This window comes from Trachypithecus francoisi, unplaced genomic scaffold, assembly GCF_009764315.1.
Source record: "Trachypithecus francoisi isolate TF-2019V2 unplaced genomic scaffold, Tfra_2.0 Contig01579, whole genome shotgun sequence".
NCBI classification, from domain to species: domain Eukaryota; kingdom Metazoa; phylum Chordata; class Mammalia; order Primates; family Cercopithecidae; genus Trachypithecus; species Trachypithecus francoisi.
In genome coordinates, this window is record NW_022681442.1 from 6,403,633 (window position 1) to 6,424,875 (window position 21,243).

General features: G+C 49.0%; 1 protein-coding gene and 1 long non-coding RNA gene across 12 annotated transcripts in view; one reads left to right on the forward strand and one right to left on the reverse strand.

The window, feature by feature from the left end:
• Positions 1-21,243, forward strand: part of CTBP2 (C-terminal binding protein 2) — a 173,370-nt gene that overhangs the window by 80,493 nt on the left and 71,634 nt on the right. The window lies entirely within an intron of this gene.
• Positions 2,022-20,003, reverse strand: LOC117065207. Its single transcript, XR_004429856.1, has 2 exons — positions 19,696-20,003; positions 2,022-4,091 (listed from the first exon to the last, which is right to left on the reverse strand). It is a non-coding gene; the product is annotated as an uncharacterized LOC117065207 (long non-coding RNA).

The following is a 21,243-nucleotide window of genomic DNA, read 5'->3' on the forward strand; positions in this document are numbered from 1 at the left end:
ATGTGCAGAAAACATTTAGAATCCAAAGGAAAGCTGTTAAGTAAGTACTTCTCCATGGAGTGCTTAATCGTGGAAGTGGTTTTCATCACAGGAGAGAGGATTGCAATTTCTACATCAGTCTCCCTGCGTCATGTGAGAAAATGCCTTGTGAATAAACTCTCCATTGGAATAGTCACTTGTCCTAAGTGTGGAACTGATTCTATTCAAATTAGCAACCATTATAGACATTTTGGTCTTCTATTATCAATGACAATACATTTTCTTGTGGGAATAGGTTATTTAGTCCATATTGGGACATTACAGGAGAATTAATTATTAATGACAGGCTAGTGCACGGTCCACCCTTCTGTTTTTATAGCCAAGGCTTGATTGAATTTTCTTTATATATAATGGGCTGTTTCAAAATGGTCTTGCCTCATTGTTTCTTCATACCTTATTGAAACCGACCCACTGTTGATCTCAGTCTATGTAAGGAGAACCTGTAAGAGTATGTAAGAGTATGGCATTCTCAGGACTGAATGCCTAGATTTTAAGTTTGGAAGGAGATCCAACCGGGCAGATGAATTGACCAGTGGAGAATATTCTGTAGCATTTTCCTCCCTGGAGAGGAATGCCACCACTGCTGGAAACTGTGGATTGGCATGTGAGCCAGTAGCTGTGAAAGGCACTGTGCCCCGTGTCCTCCGTCTGCTTTAGAGCAGGAGCCTCATGCAGGGAGGCAGGTGATGTCCCAGGCAGGCTCCCGAAAGCTCCTGGTTCCCCACCCCCCCGCCCCCGCTTTTTTTTTTTTTTTTTTTTGAGACAAGGTCTCACTCTGTCACCCAGGCTGGAGTGCAGTGGCATGAGCTCGGCTCACTGCAACCTCTGCCTCCTGGGTTCAAGCGATTCTCGTGCCTTAGCCTCCCGAGTAGCTGGGATTACAGGCGCTCGTCACCATGCCCAGCTCTGTTTTTGTAGTATTTTTAGTAGAGACAGGGTTTCACCATGTTGGCCAGGCTGGTCTTGAACTCCTGACTTCAAATGATCTGCCCACCTCAGCCTCCCAGAATGCTGGGATTACAGGCATGAGCCACCGTGCCGGGCCTGGTTTTTCCAGATTTTTTGATGGTCTAGATTTTGAAATCAATGGTAGGAAAACACAGCAGGAAAAAGAAAGAACACTATTGTTGGTAAGGGTCAGGTTAAGCCCTGGGTGAGAGTCATGAGTCCCTAGAGGTATGTGAACAAGGCCTTCTGGGTTTGGCCGTCCCTACAGGATCTGATGCTTGCTCCGCCTCCAGAGCTGTCCCCAACCATCGCAGCTTGGCTTGTCTGTGACCTCGTGTCAACTCAAAACAGCACCTTCCCTCCGACACTTTGAAGTCAACCCTGGTAGAATTTGTCAGGAAATGGCCAATGTGCATTGGGTTTAAAAAAAAAAAAAGGCTGTGGAAGTAGAACAATCTTGGGGTGGCCGCAGAACAGGCAGTTTGAGGTGGTGAAGTGGCTTCGTAATCAATAATAATTGATAAGACCTTGTTTCTGGCAGGCTGTAGACAAAAACAATATTCTTGGGCCTATCTTCACGCAGGAAATATGTCCTAGAACCTCCCTCCTCTGTTGATCTGAACGCCCAAGCCTGTCCTCCCATGAGAAAGGTTCTTGCGGGAATTGTGATGATGGGGTCAGAGCAGCCCCCGCCTCCCCGCATCAGCACCACCCAGGGCTGAATCTGAAGTCAGACTTGGCCGCCTAAGCCACAACCTAAGATAACTTGGAACACCAGGTGCCAAAATCACAGAACAGACTCCAAATGGTGGCCCCGTTTGGACTGAGAGGTGAGCTGAGGTTGAACACAGGAGGCAGAGGGTCAGGGGCCCCGTGGGCATCAGCTAGGGTGGGCATCACCACGGTACCCCCAGCTTTTTCATGGGTGGTTTCTTCAGTTGACCTGGGTTTTCAGGGTTATAGGCAGGCTCCCAGTTGTTTGTCTCAGAGAGCCCTTTTTGTTGGTAATCCCAAGCCTAGAACTTTCCAGAATGTGCTGTTGGATGCAGCTTTATTCTTTGATCCCTTCAAAAAATTAACTACACCGATTGCTGTTGGCTGCTAGGCCTGGTGAGGGGGTGAGTAAACCCTTTCCGCAAGCCTGAGGAGTTTGGAGCCAGATGGGGGTTATTCCTTCCCTGTCTCCAGCCCTGTTGCTCTAAGAACACAGATAAGGGAGTCACTCCATCCCCAACAGGTGCCGCCTTGTCCCTGCTGACGTCAGAAACCAACTCTCCCTAGCTCACACATGCTAGAAACACTGAGTGTGTCTTATACCCTGCATCTCATTACATGTGTCTTGAAAATGTGGCTTTTCTTTATGTATATAAACCTACATTCACAGCCCTACACAATCAGTGGCTTGTTTTCCGCTTACAATAGCGACATTTTGGTGGCAGCGGTGCCTGACACACATTTTGTTTTTATTTAACTTATAAAACCTTGGGGTGAGCGCTTCTGGACACATGAAAGCTTTGGAGTGCAAGAGCTGTGAATTTTTTCTCTTTTCAAAATGGAGGCGTGGTGCATCTGGAAGTAAAAGTTTGGATGACATCACTGCAGGGTTATTTCTTGTTATTGTAATTAGTGGACCAGCAGGAAGTAGTGAGACAGATGATTCTTGGCAGAAATGACCATTTAAACTGGGAAGGATGGAGAGAGGGTCTGGGAAGGAAGAAACCTTTCTGGACATTGAAACTCTCCAGGGATGAAATAGGGAAATACGCAGGCAGTGCCTGAGGAACAAGCCGCCTCTTGCCAGAGTGGATATAAAATTGTTAACCCCTGCTACGACTCAGTTTCTGTTTTTGTCTATGCCTTCTCAGAACAGCGCCAACCTGACTGGCACTGGATTTTGTCTGTTCCTTTTGTGCCAAGTGTGCCTTCCACGTCAGGTCGGTGGCGGGAGAACTTGGAAAGTGAAGTCTGTGCTGCGTGGAGAGGCGCTGCTTTTCCAGTCCCAGGTGCTCCTTTGTGTGAGTGGGAAGGAGCTGGAAGGCATGTGGTGCCATGATGAAAGAAGGGAGGTGGCCGAGTTCCTGGGGAAGGAGCTGAGTGTTGACAGTGGTCCTGGACAGAACTGAGGCTTCTGGACCCAGGGGAGATCTTGACCCTCCTTGAGGGTGAGCCTCCCATGGTGTGTAGGGACCTGAGCTGACTGGGCAATGGCCGTGCGCTGGGGCTGGAACCCAGCTGCTGCCTGGACCAGCCTTCCAGGGCCAGTGCTACGCCCCAGCCCACCTGAGTGGAGTTGGCAGGGTTGGAGCCTTAAGCCATGTTTGCTCAGGGTCGTCTTCTGTGGCCCAGAGGTGGGTGCTGCCTGTGGTGTTAGGGGATGATAGCTGGGTAATGAGGGTCTGGAGCTTGGGAAAAGAAAGGATAGAGGAGGCTCCTCATGGGACGGAGGGAGGGAGTCGTTTCCTGCTGTATACAGTTCCACTGTGTGATCGTAGCACAAATTATACACCCATTCTGTTCGTGGTCATTTGGGATTGGTAGCTTTGAGCTGTTGGGGATGATGCCGCCGCCATGATCCTTGTCATTTGGTGCACGTGTGCTACAGACATTTCTGTTGAGCACATACCTAGAAGAAGATTGCTGGCCCGTTGGGATATACATGCTCAGCTTTGGTAGAAACTGCCTGGTGGGTTTCTAGAAGAGTTGTACCGATTTCCACTCCTGCCAGCTGCGCATGGGAGTTCTGTTCCACAGCTTTGGCAATTCTTAGCGTTATCCTCTGCGTTTGGCAATTCTGGTGCATGTGTAGTAGAACCTCAGCACATTTTAATCTGTGTTTTCCTGGTGCATACTAGATACCTTTTCATGTCCTAATTGGCTATTTGGGTATTCTCTTAAATTCCTGTCCAGTCTTTTGCCTCTTCTAAAAATTGCTTTGTCTGGATTTTTTTTCTTCCCGTGTCTTAGTCCATTTTGTGCTGCTGGAACAGAATACCACAGAATGAGTAATTGATAATGAACAGCAATTGGCTTTGCAGTGTTTGAGATTGGGAAGTCCGAGATCACAAGGTTGGCACCTGGCGAGGGTCTTCTTGCTGCGTCATTCCCTGGCCAAGGGGCAAAGAGAGACGAGAGGGAGAAAAGGGAATACAATTCACCTTTTTAGAAGGAACCCACTCCACAATAACAGCACTGATTCATTAATGGGGGTGGATCCTCATGGCCTCATCACCCCATTACGCCCCACCTCCCAGAATGATGGGGGATTGGGTTTCCAGCATACTCTTCTTGGGGGTCATATGCAAACTATAGTATACTGGAACCGTCAAAATTCTTGATATATTCTAGATGGAAGAGCATTGTTGCATATTTTTACTGAAGTATGTTCTTGCTTTGTATTGTCACTCTGTGATCTTTTTGATGAGCAGAAGCTTTTTATGATGGCTAGTCTTAGATTTTATGGTTAGTGCATTTGTGCCTTAGGTCATTGCTGTCTACTCAAGATCCTGAGGACATTCTCCTTTGTTTTCTTGTAAAAGTTTGATTGATTTACTTTCACGTTTGGAATTGAGTCTGCCTGGTGTCAGTTAGGAGTCCAGGTTCCCACCTGTTGTTTTCTCAGCTCCGCCTGTGGAAGTTCTAGTCAAGGTAGGACTCGTGGTTCCACAGGTGGCTCCAGTGTCCCTGTGCCATTGAGCTACCATCTCAGCTCATTGTACCTCTCTGCCAGGTTAAACCTGTAGCCGATGAGGAACAGCCCTGAGTGATGTATGGGGTCCGAGTTGTTGGGAAGGGCCAAGGAAATGGAAGAACTGCACAGAGTGCTTCAAGGTAAGAAAGAAGTTGCTGGAGAACAACAGTGAATACGTACTGTGCACTCTGAAACGTACACCCAGTCACACTTACTTCAATGTAAAAAGGACAGTGTTCGCCGTGCTGTGGCTCACGCCTGTAATCCCAGCACTCTGGGAGGCCAAGGCGGGCGGATCACCTGAGGTCAGGAGTTCGAGACCGGCCATGGTGAAACCCCATCTCTACCAAAAATACAAAAATTGCTGGGCATGGTGGCGGGCACCTGTGATTCCCAGCTACTCGGGAGGCTGAGGCAGGAGAATTGCTTGAACCCAGGAGACAGATGTTGCAGTGATCAGAGAACGCACCACTGCAGTCTAGCCTGGGTGACAGAGCAAAACTCCATCTCAAAAACAAACAAACAAACAAAAAAAAAACAGTGTTCACTGCAGAGGGTGCATCTCAGCTAGGTCTTCATGGCACACCAGACAGGTCATTGCCTACAGCCAGTTGTCTGTAGGGGATCCTTGTTGCCCTGAGCTATTTTGTTACTTTCTTCATTATGTTCACTGTATTCTCTGAGACCTTCATGTAGCTGCTGCTTTCAGGAGACTTTGCCTTCAGGGACTGATTATCATATTCAGAGAGGGAGAATGCTACTGGTATCTAGAGGGTAGAGGCCAGGCTTATGAACGTACCACAATGCACGGGAAAGCCTCCCACCACAAATAATTGTTAAGCCTAAAATACCAGCAGTGCTGAGGGGGAGATATAGCTGAACATGCACTGAGAACATCCCCAGCATTCTGTGGTGTTGGGTGGGTTTGAAGATCAGGGTTTAGGGTTTCTACGTCTGGACCGTGGGAGTGAGAACAGACCCTCCTGGGAAAGATGACGTCAGATAGCCTCCAACCAGCACCAGGCCCGGTTGCGAGGAGTCTTCTCTCTCATATGTCGCCATGTGCAGACCCTTTCCGGAGGGCAGCACGCAGAGATGCTGGCCATTTCATGTGTCCAGTCCTGGCGACTTTCACTATGTTCTAAGAGAAATTCACTTCTATCTTTCTTTTTGGTAAAACTTAGCTGCTATAGCCATAACAGTTGTATCAATCCGTATATGAATCAAGGCAGTTCACTTGCCACCTAAAAATTGTTTGTCACATACAAATTGGCTTCCAATTTTATTAATATGTTTATCTTATTTAAAAAAATAAATCCCATTTGAAAGAGGTTCAGAAGCCGGCCGTGCACGGTGGCTCACGCCTGTAATCCCAGCACTTTGGGAGACCAAGGCACGTGGCTCACTTGAGGTCAAGAGTTGAAGACCAGCCTGGCCAGCATGGCAACATGGTAAAATCCTGTCTGTACTAAAAATACAAAATTTAGCTGGGTGTGGTGGTGCACACTTGTAATTCCAGTTACTCAGGAGGCTGAGGCAGGAGAATCGCTTGAGCCTGGTCAATTGAACTCGGGAGGCAGAGGCTGCAGTGAGCCAAGATCACGCCACTGCCCTCCAGCCTGGGCGACAGAGTGAGACTCCATCTCAAAAAAAAGAGAGAGAGATTCAGAAGCCATTGAAGAACTCTCATCCTGTTTTTGAACTTTTAAGTGGACATCAACCACATTGAGATGAAGAAAGAAAGATGATGTGAAAATGTAAGAGAGTGGCCCTTTCCATTGCAGACAGTGATTTTATTAGGCAGGGCTCACATCTGAAGACTTGGGCGAGCCGACGTGGAGCTGCCATGGCTGTTAGCTTTCTCTGACACTATGTTCTTGGGCTCTGGAGGTGGGAGCTCAGCTGTTTGCCCTTCTGTCATCTCTATTTATTGCATCTACCCATTAGTAATGACTTAAATAATGATTGCCAAAAGTGTAGTCAACAGTTTTGTTAATGATTTGGAGCCTTGTAAAATAATTAGTCCTGAACGCTTATCAAGGGGAACATACTGAATATCTGAGACTAGCTGTTACTTGATTGGAGCCTATAGGTCCTGCTACAAGACCTTTATGTGCTCCAGGGACTTGGAGGCAGTTACTTGGGGAACCAGCCATGCCAGTGGTAGGTGTGGGTTCCTCCCCAGCTACCATGAGGGCCCCAAGCAATTGGCATCTGTTTCTTTGTTTGGGCCTTCTTGTCAGTTTCCTTTTTTTTTTTTTTTTTTTGAGACGGAGTCTCACTCTATTGTCCAGGCTGGAGTACGGTAGTGTGATCCCAGCTCACTGCAGCCTCCGCCTCCCAGGTTAGAGTGATTCTCTGCCTTAGTCTCCTGAGGAGCTGGGATTACAGGTGTCTGCCACCATACCTTGCTAATTGTTTTTATTTTTAGTAGAGATGAGGTTTCACCATGTTGGCAAGGCTGGTGTCAAACTCCTGACCTCAGGTGATTCGCCCACCTTAGCTTCTCAAAATGCTGGAATTACAAACGTGAGCCACTGCACCCAGCTTTGTCTATTTCCTTTTCTTGCAGTACAGATAGGAGCTGTTTGTAGATTCCTTTTTTTTTTTTTTTTTAACGGAGTCTCGCCAGGTTGGAGTGCAGTGGCGCCATCCCGGCGCACTGCAACCTCAGCCTCCAGAGTAGCTGGAACCACAGGCGACGCGCCACCACGCCCAGCTAATTTTTGTATTTTTAGTGGAGATGGGGTTTCACCATATTGGCCAAGCTGGTCTCGAACTCCTGACCTCGTGATCCGCCTGCCTCGGCCTCTCAAAGTGCTGGGATTACAGGCGTGAGCCACCGTGCCCGGTCATGTACATGGATTATGTTCTAGCCAGAAAAGCCCATGTCCAGGCCTCCAGGTTTGTCCATGGTGTGGGTGTCCGGGGCCCGGACTGGCCACCCTCAGCCCAGGGGAAGTGCCTGTCTTGACCTTTTGTCGTCCACCAAGTACCCTATGTGCAGCTGACTGTTTTGGCCCATTCCCCTCAACAACAGTTGCCAGATTCCGTTTCCTGCTTGCATCCTCTGTTTCTGAATCTGCGGCATTTGCAAAGGTGTGGGGTCTGCTTTGGGAACATTTGGCAGTGGTGGTGTGCATTCCAGGGTATCTGGGTATTTGATTTCATGATAGAAGGAAGAACCGTTGGACCATTAACTGTGGTTTTAGAGAGTTACTGTCTTCTAAGGGTTTTATTCTTCATTGGCTCTAGTCAGCCTTGCTTTCTATAAAAAGCTCTTTAAAACCTGGCGGACTGGTCCACTCTCCAGCTCCTTGGCCAGCTGTCATCGCCGTTGGCTCTGTTTCAATTTGAGGCTTGTAAGTTTTTACGGCCATCTTTCAGGTCTTACTTCACTTTTGGGGTGGGACCCCCTCGCCTTGTTCCAGCAGTTGGAACTCAGGGCTTCAGCATGTTGGATTAATTTCCTGTCCCACTTGGGCTCAGGCTCACTGTACCAGTGACCAATTTGTTAGCCAGCTTTGCTGCTTCCTCAGTTAGGAGCACACACCAAGTGTTCTGCATTTTATTAATGTTTCCTGGTTTTTCCATCATCCCTGAATCCCTGGCTGGCCCCCTAGTCCAGTGCCAAGGGCTGTGCAGGGGCCTTCAACCAGGCTGTCATGTTCTTGGGCCTTCCTGCAAATGCTCCTTCCCTTCCCAGAGCAGGGAGCCTGCCGCTCGCCGCCTCCGTTTCCCCTCTCAGCAGGCGGTGGTTGCATGGGTGAGTAGGGCACAGATAGCACAGATACGAGGCCGTGGCAGCCCTGGCACGTGGCTCAGGAGCATCTGGATGTGCCTGGATTACGCTTCGATGCAACAGAGAGCAGCATCTGCTCAGAATTGGGAAGGGAAGCAGTCACTGCATATGAGGCATTTTGTGTTGCAGGAATGCAGTGTGAGGGAAGTGGGTGATTTTTTTTTTTTTCTTTGGTTAAAAAATGTTTTTATTTTAGAAAAATTTTAGGCCGAGCACAGTGGCTCACGCCTGTAATCCCAGCACTTTGGGAGGCCGAGCTGGAAACAAGCCTGGCCATCATGGTGAATTCCTGCCTCTACTAAATACAAAATTAGCCGAGCGTGGTGGCAGATGCCTGTAATCCCAGCAACTCAGGAGGCTGAGGCAGGAGGATGCAGTGAGCTGAGATTGCGCCACTGCACTCCAGCCTGGGCAACAGAAAGAGACTCCTTCTCAAAAAAAAAAAAAAAAAAAAAAAAGAAATTTTAGATACACATAAAAATGGTGACGATAATGCAGGTTTCATATACCTCACATACAGTTTTCCCTGTTACTGTTGGTAATTATTATTATTATTATTATCATTTTTTAGAAATTGAGTCTCACTGTCACCCAGGCTGGAAAGCAGTGGCCCCATCATGGCTCGCTGAAGTCTCTAGATTCTGGACTCGAGCTGTCCTCCCATCTCAGCCTCCCAAAGCACTGGGATTATGGGCATGAGCCACCCCACCTGGCCTTTCCCTATAATTACCATCTTACATTACTATGATACATTTGTTTTTTGTTTGTTTGTTTGTTTGAGAGGGAGTCTCGCTCTGTCGCTTTGGCTGGAGTGCAGTGGCACGATCTTGGCTCACGGCAACCTCCGCTTTCCGGATTCAAGCAATTCTCCTGCCTCAACGTCCCAAGTAGTTGGGACTATAGGCACACACCACCACACCCAGCTAATTTTTTGTATTTTTAGTAGAGACGGGGTTTCACCTTGTTAACCAGGTTGGTGTCGATCTCCTGACCTCATGATCCGCCTGCCTCAGTCTCCCAAAGTGTTGGGATTACAGGTGTGAACTGCCGTGCCCGGCCAGTATGATGCATTTGTTACAGTTAATGACATATATATATATATATATCTTTCCGCTGACCTCAAGTGATCTGCCCAGCTAGACCTCCCAAAGTAATCGATGCATTGTTACTATCCAAAGTCTATAGTTACTTAGGGTAACTTTTTATCTTTCTGTATTCAGTTCTTTCAGGGTTTGTGTGTGTGTGTGGTATGGAAAAGGAAGTAATTTCACATCTTTGCTTTCTGTCAACTTTCTGATGGTGGGGGAGTTGGGGAGTAGGGAAAACAACAAAATCCTCTGTATGAGAACCTCCATTAAAAAGGAGACTCTTGACAGAAATCTCCATGTCCTGATTAGATGACACAACAAACAGAAATGACCATGCCCTGGCTTGGGGATTTAATATCAGAAAACAAGCTTGTCTTAATGGAAACTTTCAGCCAGGAATTTTGTTTGTTTGTTTGTTTGTTTGTTTGTGATGGAGTCTCCCTCTGTCACCCAGGCTGGAGTGTAGTGGCGGGATCTCAGGCTCACTACAACCTCTGCCTCCTGGGTTCATGCAGGTCTCCTGCCTCAGCTTCCTGAGTAGCTGGTTTTACAGGTGCGCACCACTACGCCCAGCTAATTTTTGTATTTTTAGTAGAGACGGGGTTTCACCTTGTTAACCAGGTTGGTGTCGATCTCCTGACCTCATGATCCGCCTGCCTCAGTCTCCCAAAGTGTTGGGATTACAGGTGTGAACTGCCGTGCCCGGCCAGTATGATGCATTTGTTACAGTTAATGACATATATATATATATATCTTTCCGCTGACCTCAAGTGATCTGCCCAGCTAGACCTCCCAAAGTAATCGATGCATTGTTACTATCCAAAGTCTATAGTTACTTAGGGTAACTTTTTATCTTTCTGTATTCAGTTCTTTCAGGTTTGTGTGTGTGTGTGGTATGGAAAAGGAAGTAATTTCACATCTTTGCTTTCTGTCAACTTTCTGATGGTGGGGGAGTTGGGGAGTAGGGAAAACAACAAAATCCTCTGTATGAGAACCTCCATTAAAAAGGAGACTCTTGACAGAAATCTCCATGTCCTGATTAGATGACACAACAAACAGAAATGACCATGCCCTGGCTTGGGGATTTAATATCAGAAAACAAGCTTGTCTTAATGGAAACTTTCAGCCAGGAATTTTGTTTGTTTTGTTTGTTTGTTTGTTTGTGATGGAGTCTCCCTCTGTCACCCAGGCTGGAGTGTAGTGGCGGGATCTCAGGCTCACTACAACCTCTGCCTCCTGGGTTCATGCAGGTCTCCTGCCTCAGCTTCCTGAGTAGCTGGTTTTACAGGTGCGCACCACTACGCCCAGCTAATTTTTGTATTTTCAGTAGAGATGGGGTTTCACCATGTTGACCAGGCTGGTCTTGAACTCCTGACCTCAGATGATCCACGCACCTCAGCCTCCCAAAGTGCTGGAATTACAGTTTTGAGCCACCGCGCTTGGCCATAGGCGGTATTTTATGAAACTCATCATTGTGGGTGTTTACAGCTTGGACTAATCCCAATTCTGATTTTGGAATTCAAAGCTTTACAAAGTCATAACACAATTTGTATGTAGTGTTGTCGACAGAAGGTCCTGATTCGCAGGAGCTGGCTGGCAGGCAGCTACTGGAGAAGGTGGTCACTCAGCCAAGGCAGGCAGGGAACAAGAAACCCTTGGTCCTGAGAAAGGCCACCGGAAGAGGCCAGCCCTGAGGCTGTTTGGCTGGTGGGGGCGGTGGGCACCAGCGTTACCGCAGCCCTTCTGTTCCTGTAGCTGATCTCCCAGCCCCAGCCTGCGACGGGAGGATACACAGTAAAATGAGTTGTCTAAGGTCGATCCAGAGGAGAACCCAGTGCTCCAGCTGGCTGAGGGGAGAGTGAGGCCTCGGAGACAGCAGGGGCAGATTCCCCCAGCAGGGCAAAGCAACCCTGACCTCTAAGTTGCAAAGGAATAGGTAGGGAGCATCTCCTACTGCCCTGCTGGTCTCAGGACTCCCACCTTCCAGGGCCTGGTCCTGTGCTCAGAAATCCCTCTGCGCAGGGTGCTGATGAGTCCTTTGTAGCTCCCTCACCCAAGGGACCACACTGGGAAACCCAGTACTTGTCTCGGCCACGGCACTCAGACCTTTGCACCCTGGCCACCTTGTTCCAGGACACCCAGCGTTTGTGGTGTCGTATAGAGACGAAGCTGCCACCTCCAGGACACTTGTTCTTCCTGGCCTTCCCGCCGCCCTGAAACCTGTGGCCTGTTAGTGGAAACATTCTGAGTTTCATTGCGCAGTAAACCATAGTTATCCAGACTGCAAATAAAATGTTCTCTACTTTCTAGATTTTTATAACTTAACTATTCTGAGAGAAAGGGGATGGGGTTATGTGTGCAAATTAACATTTTCTTTTGGTTATATAACTCCCTGTCTACATAGCTTGAATTCTTTAATGTAGATGAAGATGAAGTTTCACACTTCTGAATTTGGGGGTGGTCATTGTATGGTGTTTACCCTGTGCCTAGCAGAGGCTCAATGAACATCTGTGATCAGGATGGACATGTCCTTCGCAGACCAGGAAGGTCATGGGGCAGAACAATGGTTCAGCTGTGACGCTTCCCAGGATCCTCTGGAGTCTGTGTGCCTGGGCCACATGGTGAAATTGACTGTCATCTTCCTCGCTTTGCTTTCTGGCTGCTTGTTGGATACCCCCGCTGAATTGAGGCCCATCTGACTGTCTGGAGGTACTAGGTATTCATCCGGCGTTGCTTGGCACCAGAGGGCAGGCAGATCCTGTGGTAAGTGGGCAAGTGAGAGGCCCACCAAGGAGGGCCTGAAATTGGGGGTGCCTCCTGGGGTATACATCGACCCGCCCTGGATCTGCAGCCTGGTGGCTGCTTGGGCAGACTCTGTACTTGGTTGCTTCAGAGGTGGGGTCACAGGATGACCCAGGTCAGGGAGTCCCACCACGGGCCCTGCCCATGGGACTTGATGCTTGGCTCAGTGTACAGGTTGGGGCCTTCCTTGAACTAAAGGCTACATACGCAGACTGGCAGCTAACACTTGCTGTGACTTAGTGCTTTGAGAGAAAGAGAATGAGAGTTATGCGTGCCATTAATATTTTCCTTTAGTTTCTCATATATTTTGGTTTATATTATATCCTTTGCCTAGGTTTTGAGATAAGAAGTTTGATAAATGGCATATATAGAAGCAGTTTTTTCCCCTTTTAAATAGATATTTTTAAGAACAGTTTGATTTACAGAAACGTCTAGAAGTTTACACGGAGAGTTCCTGTGTAATCTCCTCACCTGGTTTCCTTATTATCATTTGACATTACATTAATATGAGACATTTGTTAAAAACTAATGAACCAGTTATCAATACATTAATATTAACTGAAGTCTACATTGTATTCTAATGACCTAATGTCCTTTTTCCATCCCAGAATCCCATCCAGTTTCTCACCTTACATGTCACTGTCTTTCTCCTTAGGCCCCACGTGGCGGTGGCAGTTTCACAGTCTTTCCTTATTTTTGATGACCTCGACAGTTGTGATTGTGATCGTGTGTTCCATGGAGTGTTCCTCTGCTGCAGTTTTGATTGCGATCGTGTGTTCATGGAGTGTTCCTCTGCTGCAGTTTTGATTGCGATCGTGTGTTCCATGGAGTGTTCCTCTGCTGCAGTTTTGATTGCGATCGTGTGTTCCATGGAGTGCTCCTCTGCTGCAGTTTTGATTGTGATCGTGTGTTTCATGGAGTGTTCCTCTGCTGCAGTTTGTGTGATGTTTTTCTCATTCCTGGACTGGGTTATGGGTTTCACAGAAGACTTTTTTTGGTGTGTAATTTCTAAATAAAAAAATTCTTTAAAGAAAAAAGTGTAAGCCTTGGCCGGCCAACAGTGAATCGCCCCACAAAGCAGGTGGACTTGGGGGTGTCTGGTTGTCCATCAGTAGGGGTCGCCCTTCCCTGACACCTGGGCCTGGTGGTCAGGCGGGGGCTTTTAGGAACTCCGCGGCCGTGCCTGCATTCAGTTGACCAAAGACTTTTCCGTGGAGCTGGGAAGACGGCCCAGGGGAGCTAGGAAGAGGCACGTTGCACACGCTGGTCTCCCCTGGAGACTTCCGGAGTCTTGAGTTCACCCTGAGGCATTTACTGAGTTAGTTCCTTTTTTGTTACATTTTAAAATTCTGGTGAGGTCATTCCGTTTATGGCTAAGAAACCCCCAGGTGTGAAGGGCTCAGGTGATGTACCCAGAGTCACACAGCTCACTTGTCAGTGGCAGGACTGGAGATGACACTGAAGGTTGGTGCACCGTACTCCCTGGCTTCTGTGCAGGTGTCACCCTCCTCCACCAGGCAAACTTTGAGTCGTGCAAACAGAAAAGATGCTGCCCACACTTCTGGGCCATGCTTCCAGTCCCTGTGAGCCACCTGCAGCAGGCTCCTGTACGAAACATGACAGCACTTTCTAGGGTGCTTGGCCGTGCCTGCTTCCTCCGTTACATCTGTGCACCCTGCCTGCCTTCCGTTCCCTGCGCCACGCTCACCTAGCACAGTGCATGCACCTGACTGCTTAGAAGGCACCGGACATTCTGACTTGATGTTTTGCCGATTTCCCTGCTGGTCCTGATGTTGGTAGCTCCATGGGACAGAAAGCATTGAGTCTCTGGCTCTGCTGGGGTTAGGATTTGGGATGTGGCTTGGTAGAGGGATGGCTGCCTGTGCCTGGCCATCGCCATGTTAACAGAAGCTATGATATAGGGCCTCATAGCTCACATCCCTCAGCCAAGAGCCACTGGTCACTCAGACATTGTCCTGGGTGTTAGGACATCAGCCTGAGCATTAGACGGAGTTCACCATCAAGAAGATGACGGCTCTTTTATTTTTTTGGCTGGAGTGCCATGGCACAATCAGGGCTCACTGTAACCTCTGCCTTCTGGGCTCAAGCAATCCTCCCACCTCAGCCACCTGGGCAGCTGGGATTACAGGCGCATGCCACCAAGCCGGGCTAATTTTTGTATTTTTCTTAGGACAGGGTTTCGCCGTGTTGCCAGGCTGGTCTCAAACTCCTAGGATCAAGCTATCTGCCCACCTCAGCCTCCCAAAGTGCTGGGATTATAGGTGAGAGCCACCATGCCCAGCCGATGATGGCATTTTTCTGATAGACTGGAAAGCCAGCTGAATCGAGTAGCTAGAAGAGGACAGTGACCCTCAGCGTCTTCATATGGAGCATGAATGGATGTAAATGTGGTGGGATTTCTTTTCCACTGGGGCTGGCCACAGGAGCTGACCGTGTGCTCCTACAGTGAGTCCCTCCTCTAACTTTACCTCCCACTTTCTCCCTCCTGCCCGCTTAGCTCTCAGCTCAGAGACCCACAGAAACAAACCCCGGGGAGCTGACTGCGCAGGATGTGGACTTGGTATTTCCCTGATACTGGCATTTGTTAGCCGGATCCTGCCTTTTCCCCTCCCCCCTCCCCTTCCCCAACGTCCCTGTGGGCTTTGCTCTTCCTTCCCTTTATTTTGCTGAAGTTGACAGTCAGGTACGAGCTGCATTAAAATGTTGACTCATCCTAGGGTTGTTTTCAGTGTTTTAAAAAGTGCACATTCAGAAAAGCACGCAGATTCATGTGTGCAGCGCAGGAAATTATCACGAAGAGAATGAGGCTCTTGTTGGGGGCATTTCAGTTCAAGCAGAGTGCCCCAGTTGCAAGACTTCCACTTGGATCTGATGATGGCTGGACCTCCCTGAAAGACCAGATCCCAAAGAGCCCAGTCAAAGAACAGTCTGTCAAGCAACCCCCCAACCACAGTTTTTGTGTAGAGCGGTTTGGGGAACCCGTGGAATGGGGACAGTACGATGTATTTTCTAGTGGCAAACATCTCATCATCGAGTGAGTTTCTCTGCTGGGTATTTTATATTCTGTGTGAAACAGTTGTGGTTACCTGTGGGAGAATATTCTCTGCTCATTAAGCAGTAAAACCACTGAGGTGGGGAAACTAGTGAAACTGAAATCCCAAATATGCAAAACTTGGCAAGAAAGTAGAGAAGAACCAGACCAGCTCTGAGCTAAGTCACCAAACCAGAAAGATTTCATTCTTTGTCTTTTCTTCCTGTGTCTTTTAACCACAAGCCTTGGGCTGCATCCCCACATCTCACTACATAGTCAGGGAAGCAGGGTCAAGGCTGACCAGGGACATTGGCGTGGCGAGAATGGGTGAAATCCACTGGGTGGATAGTCACCTCTCTGCCTCTTTTGAAACGAAACTTCTCTGATTTTTATTTCAAGTTGTCCTTAAGAACAGGATTCTAAAACGGATTCAAAGCATGCACCCTGACTATCTATAGAACATAAGGCAAACGTGGACAATGGATTGTGGCACTTGTGTTTTTTCTTGTACCTGAAATTCTTAGAGTTGGGGCTCTCTTCCCTTGAGAAGTAGAGCTGCTATTCTTTGGAGACCGATGGGTGACCTCGGCATTGTCCTCACCAAGAACACTGTTTCCCCAGGGACTGCACCCCTCCCGCCAAAGTTATTTTTCTCTGCAGGCCTGAGTTTGGAAGAAGTACTTGATGTTCCCATGATTGTGGAAACCGGAAGGTGACTTACCTGTGTGTGCCTGGCCTAATGCAGATCAGAAAAAGATCAATCCATTGTTGTCTAATGGGCAGGAGACGAATTATGAAAAAAACAGAAAGAACCCAGAAGGTGATAGGGATGTCCTGGCTCCCAGGCAAACTCTGGTGAAAACAGAGGAGACTGTGGTGTTCCCTGAGGTGTTCACCATCGAATTGTCTTCCACACCATATATACAAGCGATTTATAAATTCATTGCCCTGGTCGAAAATACAAAAGCTACTGGTAGTGATTTACTTTTTTAACGCATTTTAAATAACTGGATTCCTATGTGGAGGTGGAGTTGGATAATTAAATGACGCTGGCCTCTAAAGTTGGGGTGCAGAGGATTGAGGGCTTCAGCAGAGAGCACCCCTGAGAAGGTGGTGCTGCAGCCTGGGGGTGGGGGGAACCCTGTGGCTTCGAGAATCACTGTGACATAGCCACGGGAGAGCTGTGTCTGCTTAGTGCCTTTGTTTACTTTGGAAGTTTGTCCTATGTGAATGAATTCGCAAAACTTACATTCCCCGTAAAGCTGTCACCGAGAGAAAACACAGCAATAACTCAGGTGATGTAGTTAAACCACTATTGAGTTTGTGCCATCCGTGAGTTGATAAATCGTATAGCTTCATTTGGTAGGAATCAGCAATTTTATGTGGCAATTAATTTTTACTACTGTAGGGGAGCCAGAGGACGAGCATTTTACTTCGGTTTTGTGTGTGTTGAGAGAAACTTAACGGTTTTGCCACAGCAAGAAAGGACCGTGCGTGAGGCCTTACGCACGAGTCGACGTGTCTGGGTGTTATCCTGGGGCGTCCTTGCCATCTTTTGTTGGTTCCTCACGTGGGCAGAGGAATGAACGCTCAGTCCCCATCAGGGTGCCACAGTCCTCATGACACGTGGGTAAAACACGTGTGTGGCTTGCAGAGAAATACATTCTCCGTATTTCTTAAGTGTGATGTTTTTCTCCTCCAGACCAATTCGCCCATGCTGTTTCCACATCAGAGATGAAGATGTGCTCAGGGTAACACGTAATTAGCTTTCCAGATTGCTTCGTAGAAGAATAATGTGATAATTTTCCCATTGTTCGTTTTTGGTTCCACCAGTGATGGCCATTTAGCACAGCACACGGTTGGGGCTGAGGTCCAGCTCGAGGCTGGCCATGGCTGTGCACAGCTGCCCAGGGCCCTGCCTCGCTGCTGGGGAGCTGTCCTTTCTTTGGCTAAGCTCCCTTCCTGTGGAGGTCCAGCCTGCTCACTGGAAAGCCAGAAAGATCATCTGAGCACAGTTGTCTGTTCAGCCAGTCTCTCTTGGGGTCATTAGAAAAACATGGGTGCACAGCAGATGCCGTTCCTTGGGTGCCCTCAGTGGTTTATTTATTTTTTACTTTTTGAGATATAGTCTCGCTTTGTTGCCCAGGCTAGAGTGCAGTGGCGTGATCTCAGCTCACTGCAACCTCCACCTCCCAGGTTCAAGAGATTCTCCTGCCTCAGCCCTCCTGAGTAGCTGAGATTACAGGCGTGTGCCACCATACCTGGTTAGTTTTTTGTATTTTTAGTAGAGACGAGCTTTCATCGTGTTGGTGCTGATCTTAAACTGACCTCAGGTGATGCAGCTGCCTTGGCTTCCCAGAGTGCTGGGATTACAGGTGTGAGCCACCACACCCGGTCCCTCCGTGTTTTTTATTACTGATGGCAGTGACCCTAACCCTAACGCTAACCCCTCACGCTGTGTTCTGCGTGCTGCCAGTTGGTGTCTGCTGTCCCAGAACCTCCCTGCAGCCTTCAGAGTGGGTGGCACTGTCCCCACGTTACAAATGTAGAGCTTTAAACAGGACAGACTTAAAAAAGCAGATGTCCTCATCACCCTCATTTCACGTGCATTCTCTTGCAGACACATCCTACCAGGCCATTATACAGTAAACCCCAGCTTCTATTACAGCAGCAAGTAGTTCAGTGTGTTTTCCTAAAATAAAAGGACTAACACTAGCGGAGTTTTGAGAGCACCCCTGTGCCCCCGACCCCCCGTTCAGGGACCTCTCTTTCTAGTCGTCCAGAACTGAGGGTGTAGACCTCAGCCACCCCCTGCGTATCCCGTTCCCCTGTTGGCACCGTTTTGAGTCCACTGGATTCTGCTTCCCCAGCCCCAGTGGGACCAGTCGCTCAGGGCCCTCTCAGTTTAGCAATTGAAACAGGAAGTGAAACACACAGGAGCTTAGGTCCATCACAAGCTCAGGGTGTGGACGACCCCTTGGCTACATGACTTCAGTCCCACCTCCACCCCAGCTCTGTCTTTGGCCAGTTGTTTTCTTTCTTTCTTTTCTTTTTTTTTTTTTTTTGAGGCGGAGTCTTGCTCTGTCGCCCGGACTGGAGTGCAGTGGCCGGATCTCAGCTCACTGCAAGCTCCGCCTCCCGGGTTTACGCCATTCTCCTGCCTCAGCCTCCCGAGTAGCTGGGACTACAGGCAGCCGCCACCTCGCCCGGCTAGTTTTTGTATTTTTAGTAGAGACAGGGTTTCACCGTGTTAGCCAGGATGGTCTCGATCTCCTAACCTCGTGATCCGCCCGTCTTGGCCTCCCAAAGTGCTGGGATTACAGGCTTGAGCCACCGCGCCCGGCCAAGCCAGTTGTTTTCTACCCTGGGCCTCCGTTGAGTCATTTTAGATAAGGAAAGCATACCTGGTTCCTGAGACTGTTGGGAGGAATGAGTGAATTCATGCAAAGTGCTGGGAACAGTGCACAGAATGCCATGAACCGGGGAGCCTGCTTATTGCTACAGCTGCTCCTCTCAGTAAAGGTGTGACAGTTGTAGTGACTGTGAGGAGGTGGCACCTCACCGTGGTGCATTTGAGAACCCAGGAATGCAGGCCAGCTCGCAGGTCAGGATACTGAACCCAGGAGTGCAGACTAGCTAGCGGGTCCAGGATGCTGCACGGGGGCTCCGTCTGGCCTGTGGTACCAGCTCTCAGTTGCCTCTGGCTTGGTGTGGGAGCCTCAGACTTGGCTGCTGTAGACCCCGTTATATTCTCCCATATCCAGATCACCTGGTGTCTGAGTCCCAGGCCACTCCTGGAACTGGGATCTGTGGGATTTGGTGTCAAATTGTGGCTGTCCCTTGGAGCAGGAAGGAGGAGAGGTGAGGGAGGCCCTGTTCCTGGTGCTGCAGGGCCTGTACCCCTTCATGCCCACAGGCCTTCTCTGGCCTTCTCCTGGGGCATCTAGGGGTGCGGAGCAGGGCGGCTGCCAGTGGAGCCACCGTCAAGGGAAGTGTGGGTGTAGCCCCAGATGCCCAGTGAGAACTTTCCCTGAACCAGAGTGTCTGGTGCCAACGGCACCACCAGAGGGGGCCGTTCCACTGGAAGTCCTATCGGGAAGTGTTTTTACAGCGCTTGGCTGTCCTTGCAGACGAAAATAAGATGTTTGCTTTAGCAATTTGCTTAGCCCTGAAAACATTCCTAGACAATGCCAGGGCCTTAGTTGAAAATAGTATGCTCAGCTTGCTGGGATGGTCCCAGGAAGGATGTTTGGAGTGAAAATAAAATGGTACATACCAGGGCTGTTTGCCGCCACAGGAATCCCGGGAGAGTTCAGCATTGAGGGTTGCCGGGAGCCAGGATCTAGCAGGGGCTGGCTGTGGGCTGCCCTAGGGTGCACCCCTGGGGCCAGCCGGAATATTCCAGAACAGGAAGAACTGTCTGCAGGTGTCACGCTACATGTTGCTCTTCCCTCCCTTTGCACCTTAGCACACCAGCCCCCATGGGTCAAGAGGGGTCTCCAGCTGCAGGTCACAGTCCTGGTCTGGGCTTCGTGTCCTCTAGGTTGGGGCACGGGCCTCTCCGAGGAAGCCTGCCCATGTGGTTCTTATTCCTCGACTGTGAGAAACTTGTTTATCCATCTGAAATCCCTCCTCTTGGCTTCCCCTCTCCCTTGGTCATGGTTCTGCCCACGCAGAATCCACCCAGTCTCTCTTCCGCATGACTGCCCTGCACATAATCACAGCAGAGATGGAAACTCGGGAACGTTCGCTGCTGGGGATGAGCATTGCTACTCTCTTCCACAACACATTGGCAAGTTTTTCACTTGCTCAGAACCAGTGTTACAGGTAAGCCGCAACAGACACGCACACACACGCGCACACAGACACACACACGTGGGTGGGGGCAATGGAATATCATGACCAGTAGTTAAGAAAAAATGCATCTGTGTTTAAGAGCCGTTTTTTAAGAAAAAGTACTTGAACTCAAATAATGACAAGTGACTTATTTCATGACATTTGTCTCTGAGACAAGGTGGCAAATAGTGTGCTGTGATCATTTGTCGTGTGAAAGTGTGAAGCCAGAGTAGCCCGCGCAGCTCCCGAGCCTTTGTTTTCCTCTGCGGATTCCCTTGGCAGCGTTTCTGTGGAGGATAAAAATAGCACACGGTGCCTTAAAATAAATGGCTGTGGGGAATGCTTGTGTATATCAGCTGCGTGGCCACATATGTTCACATTCTCCATATTGTTCACTCTTCAAAAGAGTGACTGGGATAGACGGTTCGAATCTGCCCGCCATATGATAACTTCAGTGACATGGAAGAGCCTTTGGGCCCTGGGAGGGATGACTCCAGGGATGGGCAATGGGACAGGCTCAGGTGTGTTGAACTCGTGGCTAACCCACGAAGTCCTGCGAGTGAGCCTGTTCTGTCCTTTACCCCATTTCATCCTAAGCATCTCCCCACAAAAGATCAGCAGAGCCAGACCCAACACAAGCTCCCAGACAGGCCCCTTCCTGACTCCCAGTGAATCCAGACAAACGCTGACAAATTCCGCCTCCTGGAGCTGGTGGGGCAGGAAATTGGTGGGGGGAGGGGGTGGCACGTTGAGCTGCCCACTGCTTCAGCATCAGTGGCCTTGGAGCATGGCTTCTGGGGTCCACGTCAAAAACCAGTGTGAAAATCTTAGTGTGGACATTAGACTAATGGGTCCAGGTCAGGTGTGGATCAGGATGGGTTGACGGTGACAAGCCTTGGGTCCGGAGTAAATTCCATCTAAATCATGTCACTTTTGGCTGGAGTGCAGTGATGCAATCTCTGCTTTCTGCAACCTCCACCTCCCAGGT